The following is a 7,778-nucleotide window of genomic DNA, read 5'->3' as shown; positions in this document are numbered from 1 at the left end:
TTTCCATGTCCCTGATCTCTTGGTCCAACTCCTCCTCCTAGAGTGTTGGACTGGTGGCCTTTCTCTTCTGGCTTCGAGCCTCTCGGAGAGAGAGAGAGTCTCCTGAGGTTTGTGTCCAGTGGCTACAGTGCAGCAGCCCCTGGCGTTGTTATCTTCTTCGGCGGCATGACGAAGGTCAGTGCTTTGCCGAAGGTTGTGGATGTGAGTACACCGGAGGTGGGCGCCAATGTTGGGGACTTGTTCTCAAATGCTATGAATTAATAACAAGGCAACACAAATGTTAATGGTTAAAAGTCCTTCGTCCTTCGAAGCATTATTCCCCTTAGGATATAATGATCTTCAGACGAAGGTCATGAAGGACATACCTTCATCATCGTAGTGTATGTTAATGAAAGAAGAAGCATGTGAAATATAAGAGAACATGAATAATCATATAACATTATCAATATATCTTCTTTATATTAACATGGATAAACAGAAACAATATTGAATTACATTTGTACCTTCGGCTTGACAGAAGGTAAAAGTCTAAGCGTGACGCACGAATGAATACAAGTCAGCGTGAACAGTGCGGGGGTACTGTTCATCTATTTATAGGCACAGGGCACAGCCTGTGTAAATTTACATTCATACCCTTTATATTTACTATTGACTTATGGATAACCCAACGGGGACTACATAGCCTTTTCCCCTTTAAGTCGGTTCCTTTTTCCGCCATTTAGCCGAAGCTCCCTTGCGTGTAGCTTCGGAGCAACATCAGCCTTCGTCTCAGCCATGCTTTTCACATCGTATATGGTTTTAACTTGAGTCCGAAGGTACCTGTTCATATGTCACACATGGAAAACAATGTTAAATCATGTTTTTGAGGACCTTCGGAAGACGAAGGCCTCTAACAGGGTACTTTTGGGTTAACAACTTGGGTTAATGCTAAAACCTGGCTCTCTACTAGTAAATAATAACCTGACCAACTAAAATCAACTGCTTGACTTAACCCCACATAAAGCTAGTCCATTACAGCCAAACGGAACAATTGCTGAGTATGTTGATGTGTACTCACCCTTGCTTTACACACCAACCCCCCTCAGGTTGTCCACGTTGCAACCACTACTCAGGAGAAGATGAAGTTGTGGAGGAGGACTTCCAGGAGTTCCAAGAGTACGATGAGTTCTAGGCGTGGGTTAGCGGCAAACCCCAAGTTGGCTGCCTGTGAAGGGAGTGTGTATCTACGTTTCTTTTCCGCACTTTGATAATTGTTAGAGACTATGTGGATGTCTCGGACATCATGATGTAATCGAATACTACTATCGTTTATGTTATTATTTGAGCACTATGTGATGATGCCCAGTTATGTAACTGATGTGTACGTGAATTGCTGATCCTGGCACGTACATGGTTCACATTCGGTTCGCCTTCTAAAACCGGGTGTGACAGACACGATTGTAAATTCACCAAAGATGTACCTCGTGCCTATAAATAGAGGAACAGTGTCATGAATATAGGATACCTTTTGGCCCGAGTGGGATTCATTGCTCTATCTAAGAAGTTGTTTTTTTCTTTAGCTTCTTCTTGTAACTTTACGAAGCTTAAGGTGAACATGTAAATTTTTTGTTAAATATTGAAGAATAGAGAAAAGGTAATATCTCTTAAGATTATGTCTCATGCTATAATGTTTAATCTGCATTTTATACTACCTTTAATTATACTTTATGTTCCATCTATTCGCTTAAGCTTCATCTTCATCCTTTTATTCTATATTCTCTTTGAGAAAGAGAGACTAAAAGGATGAAGACAAAGCTTAGTCTAATTGTGTTGCCTTTATTTTTAATGCCTCTAAGGGATTGAAATCAAGTGACCAACATTCTCTAAAAAATAAAAAAAATAGAGATTGTATTACATAAATGAATAATAAACATTAAATTTGGAATGCGGTTAGAATTTATTTTCTTAAACAAATAATATGAAAAGATCTTTAATTATTTAATGATGTGAACAATTTTCTTATTCCACATATTTGAATGGCCATGGAGCATCACCAAAAGGGTGGCAGGTGAAGAAGACCGACCGGAGCCTTGGAAGTCTTAGATGTAGGATTTTTCATCAATCAAAGAAGAACAGCATAGAGAAAATAATAAACATACTAGAATGCCCTACTATACTATTTCAGTCGATCAAAGAAGCAAATCAAACATTTTTCATCAGCACAAACATCCAAATACTTTAGATAGAGAAAATATATTTTTGTCTTAGGTCTCCTATCTCTTTAGGGAGTCTTAGATGTAGGATTCCAAGGTGTGAAATCCTTTGTCTTTCTAGAGTAGCAAAGATAAGAGTAGTCAGAGTAGAACAGCCAAAGGTGAGACAGGATCAAGAAAAGTGTAGAAAGAATCAGAGTAAAGGTAAGTAGGTAAGGGTTTTGTCCAGTTCTATCTAGGTTTTGTCCTACAATCAACATTTTATCTGATACCACTTCTGTCACACCGGGATTTAAGGGGTAAAGCCGGGTGCGTCTCATATATGCACCAAAAAAGAACAACACATATAATGACCAAGTGTATAGATATAAATGTCACAAACATTATTACATAGCGGAAGTGTCTGACAAAAACAAATGATAACAATAAAGCGAACTAATATTATTCCTTGGTGCCATTAAACTGACTAGGAGACGCCACCTAGACTTCCTCGTACTCCTCGTAGTAGTCCTCCTCCTAGGCTACCTGCTCTTCACCTGTGGGGGGGGATTTATATATTGCAAGGGTGAGCTCACAAAAGATCATAGCTCAATAGTTGTGGGGAATAATGTGCATGAACTCACCAAAGGTGGGAGCCCATGTGAAGTGTAAGTCTGATCAACAAATAATGGTTAAAGCTGAGCATTGCTTTTAATAAGTTGGTCAAGTTTTATTAGCAGTTACTAAATGTAAGTATATACCAAACCAGAGTAATAATGGATCAAATCAATAATAAAACCACAATGTGATGCATATGACAAATTGAGTTTAATTTCATAAATTAATCATGCGAGAGTCCTGAGTTGCTCATGACCGCGAGCACGGCTAGTATACCAGTTTTACACTCTGCAGAGGTTGTACCCTTTACCCACAAGTCATGCTACCCATTTGCCAAGGGGTCTAGAAGTCCCATTCATCTCTACCGAGGAGATGAGGCAGGGTAACACTTCGAGTCCCTTACAAAAATCCACTAGCTTCAGAAAAGCCACTACGATTTCTAAGGATAGCGATATAGGAATCCCCTGTCTAAAAAGCCATTGCAGCATGATCAACCCGAGAACCTCCCTACACCAACAACTCCCCTACCGCCCTTGCCCCTTTCGGGTAAGGTAGACCTCCACTAGATTTCCTAATTAGTCAGCCAAGGGCATCCCATTCCACCCTTGTGGTGGCACATTTATATCAACTTAAGCTCCACGTTCCAATTAACACAATAGTATTATCATGAACAGAATAGAACAACAATAACAAAGCATGATCATGAATAATAATTATCTTAACACCCAAAACCACATATAGCAATAGCAGATACTAACCAAAAAGTTCAGTGGTAAACAAGGTATAAAGATGACCAAACTAGGTTGACCTATTAGATCCCATCAAAATTAAGCCTAAGCATGCCAAAGTGCTTATAGAGAGCATTATTGGGTAAATAAAAGTGGTCAAGGGCACAACTTGTCTTGAACGAGCTCCTGCTCAGTATTTTTCACCTGCTGAGTATCAAGTGTCCGAACAAGTGATGGGGACACCGATGACTTTCCAATTAACATAGGACTACATCAAGGGTCGGCTTTGAGCCCTTATCTTTTCGCTTTGGTGATAGATGAGGTCACAAGGGACATACAAGGAGATATACCGTGGTGTATGCTTTTTGCCGATGATGTGGTACTTATTGAGGAGAGTAGGAGTGGTGTTTCGCAAAAGTTGGAATTGTGGAGGTAGACGCTGGAAGCAAAAGGTTTTAGGCTTAGTAGGTCTAAAACGGAATATATGAAGTGTGATTTCAGTGCCACGGGGTATGAAGATGGCGATGTTAGTCTTGATGGGCAAGTGGTACCCAAAAAAGACACTTTCCGTTACTTAGGATCAATGCTTCAGAAGAATGGAGACATCGATGAGGATGTCAGTCATAGAATTAAAGCTGGATGGTTGAAGTGGCGGCAAGCGGCGGGTGTCTTATGCGACCCCCGGGTGCCACACAAACTAAAAGGCAAATTCTATAGGACAGCAATCCGGCCGGCTATGTTGTATGGAGCAGAATGTTGGCCCACTAAAAGACGACATGTCCAACAACTATGCGTGGCAGAGATGCGTATGTTGCGCTGGATATGTGGCCACACAAGGAGAGACCGAGTCTGGAATGATGATATACGAGAGAGGGTAGGAGTGGCGCCAATTGAGGAGAAGCTTATGCAACATCGTTTGAGATGGTTTGGACATATCCAACGAAGATCTGAGGAGGCACCAGTGCATATCGAAATAATTAGGCGTCCCGAGAATGTGAAGAGAGGTAGAGGTCGACCAACCTTGACGTGGACAGAGGCTGTGAAGAGGGACCTGAAGGAGTGGAATATTGATAAAGAGCTCGCCATGGATAGGAAGGGGTGGAAGTGTGCAATTCACGTGCCAGAACCTTGATTTATAGTTTCGCTTTTCCTCTTTAATCGTTTGACCTTTTCTTGTGCCCATTTAGATCTTGCTGGTTCTTGTGGGTTTTATCTCTTTTATGTGTTTCCCCGTTTCGTCGTTTTTTGGTTCTCCTTTGCCTTGGTTTCCCCTTTTTTTCTTTGGGGTTGAGCTCTGAGGTTTTCATACAGGGTTTCATCTCTAGCCTACCCCAACGTGCTTGGGATAAAAAGGCTTTGTTGTTGTTGTTGTTGTTGTTGTTGTTTGAGTATCAGGGTCCTCGGTCGCTTGCTCGTCTACTCGCATCAATACAACAAACATGGTAAAGGGGAAATTAACATCACACCAAACATCAGAACATAATGCATGACAATATTCTACGTATCGTAACGAGATCTTAGGTTCGAGAACCACTAAATTCAGAGATACATTTAACAAGTTATGATTTTCCGAAGGATTAAGTGTTAGATATTAATTATTTAAGTGTATAATTTTAATCTATGTTTCATAATAAAACAAAGTTATCAGATGATAAACAATATTAATATGAGAGTAATGCAACTGGAATAGATCAAAATGAAGTTAAAATGAATTAGTTATGAATTAAACAAGATTCTGGAATTATTTTTGTATTAAAAATCATTTTAGAAATAGTTTTATCCATAAAAAGATATGAACGGACTGCTGTCACTATTTTAAATAAGTTTAAGGTCTAGTTAGCAAATTTCAGGACCTAGTTTGAACTATTTCCTAACGGCTGAGGATGGCAGGTTGATTAGCTAATTCATCAGGATCACTTTAGTAAAACTTCCTAGTCGAAGGGGTACGACTAGCTCTCGGTCGTCCAATCAAAAGCGAGTGGTTCGGATTAGATCTGAGCCTCCTAAGGGGCCGTTCGGTTATCTGGAACCATGACACGGAATAATTTCAAGCCATATTTCTTTTCTAATTTATGTAAGTTTTGATCAACCTGAAAAATTCTCGAGCTATTCATGAAGAAACGAACGAGACCTAAACCAGTGCACGATGACGACCACAGGATTGAGGATCTATTGTTCGGCTTTAATTACAACCAGATCGCATCGGGCCCGTCCGCCCGTGGATCCACGGTCACAATCCCATCAGATGAAACAGTACCCAACATCTAATCCTATCTGATCAACCGCCATCAGACGGTTCCCGGGAGCTCCACGAATGGGTACACTATTTCCTAATCTGGAGCGTCCCACGGGAGATCAACGTCTGACGTGGTTTCCAGGCTTCCCACCGCAGGGCACGACGGCGCCGCGGGATTTGCACGGTGGCGGCCATGGCCAGCGACCCAGGGTCTCATGCATTTATGTGTAAAACTTGAATCCAAACTACCCTACACATCGTAGAAGCCCAAGCGAACCACGGAGGGGGATTCTCACCGAGGGTGGTGGTGGACACAGCGACAGTTGCAGATCTCGCCCGAAGATGTCCCAAACCTTTTTGGCGTGTCCATGTGAAGCACCACGGCGACACCCAACGACCAGTGTGGACGAATTCGAGGATCTGGGCACGGCGCGTCGACAGTTCCTCCTTGCGGCGCTTCCCACCGGTGGCGAGCTCTCTGGATGCTTTTACTAGGGCGTGGATGGAACTGAGGGTCGGCGCAGGTGTAATATTGCGGCCGGCGCGGACTCAAGAGGTTGGAGTCAGGGGACAGACTCCCTGTGCATGCGGAGGAAGTTGGTATCGCGGCGCGGATCCGATTCTGGCGGAGGTGGGTGATGACGCGTGGGTCCCGCGCGGCAGTGAACGTGTGTGAGGCTGGCGCAGCTGGCCCACATGGTAGAGAGCAGTCGACCGTGCGTGGGCCCAACAGGGTGGGAAAGCTAGTGAGTTGGGCCGACCAGGTTTAATCCGACCCAAGCGTAGGTTAATGTCCATCTCTTTTTTCTCTTTTTATTTATAATTCCTGGTTTGTTTTCCTATTCCTCATTCCTTTGAATTTGAAATTCAAATAAATCCTGATTTCCAGATTTCAACAATTCAAATATCACAAACCAAAAAAGCAAGTGTGTCCTTAATCATGTCTCTTTGTGACCCAATGATATTTACTGTTATGTTCTCACCCATGCATGCACTAGTTTAAATTGATGGAAATCTAATAGGTTACTTAGATATATTTTTCCCTATACCTTGTTTATATCTAGATTATTGCTTATTGGGTAGACTTTAAACATGAAATTTTGGTCACTATTATTAATTAATGGTTCATTTATTATGCATGATAAGAGAATTTTGTTTAATGGAAACATGGAGAACCACCTGGAAAAACAGTGCTACCATAAGATTATTATGGTTTGGTCTTGGCTAATTAATCGGGGAAATTGGTGTGTGAGAATCTTACCCGAAAAGGGCAAGCAGGGAGAAGTTGTGCAAGCATACGAAGGTCCTCGAGATGATTTGTCTATGATAGCTTTCCAGAAGCCGAGTTGAGCGCTGAGGAGATCTCTGATCTTAGAGACTTTGCTTTGGCGGGTGGATATAAAGCTGAAGCTGTTATCTTTGGTAGAGTTGATGAAGATGTGTTGGAGTGCGTTCCTAGTCCGGAGGGGGCTCGGATTACTAATACATTGACAAAAAGTATTGGTTTCCCGAAGCTAGAACATGAACTAAGCGGCTTGAGAAAAAAACATATTGCAGGGAGCCTAGCCTACGCAAACTTTAAGGTAAAGTTTGGTTTGTGCGGTGTATTTCTTGACTTAGAATAATAAGGATATGGTGTTAAAAATTTTCATTTTTGTGAGAATGCAGAGTTTTTTGTTAAGCAAGGCATTTAAGCTTCAACAAGATTCAAAAGATCAAAAGACTAAGTTTATTATTTCTAAATTGGAATGTAAAAATGAAGAGATTAAACAAAGCAATAAAGAGAAAGATGTCATAATCGAATTGCTGAAGACAAGCTTAGCCAAACCTTGAATGACTAATGATGATGTAGAGTCAGAAAAAAAACAACAAAGATAGAAAATTGAAAACCGGGATGAAGACATTCGATGTCTTACCAGTGAGTTGAATAAGACTAAAATAGATCGTGACTACGAAGTCACCTAGCTTCGACTTGAATTTGAAAATCTAAAGGCAGAAATTAAGACGAAGGATCAGAAAAATTCA

General features: G+C 41.3%; 1 long non-coding RNA gene across 1 annotated transcript; it reads right to left on the bottom strand.

Moving 5' to 3' along the window:
* Positions 1-2,537: 2,537 nt before the first annotated feature.
* On the bottom strand, positions 2,538-6,468 carry LOC103640496 (uncharacterized). Its single transcript, XR_559663.3, has 2 exons — positions 6,050-6,468; positions 2,538-2,728 (listed from the first exon to the last, which is right to left on the bottom strand). It is a non-coding gene; the product is annotated as an uncharacterized lncRNA (long non-coding RNA).
* Positions 6,469-7,778: the final 1,310 nt, after the last annotated feature.

This window comes from Zea mays, chromosome 1 (genome assembly GCF_902167145.1).
Source record: "Zea mays cultivar B73 chromosome 1, Zm-B73-REFERENCE-NAM-5.0, whole genome shotgun sequence".
Taxonomy (NCBI): Eukaryota; Viridiplantae; Streptophyta; class Magnoliopsida; order Poales; family Poaceae; genus Zea; species Zea mays.
This window is presented reverse-complemented; position numbering and strand designations above follow the sequence as displayed.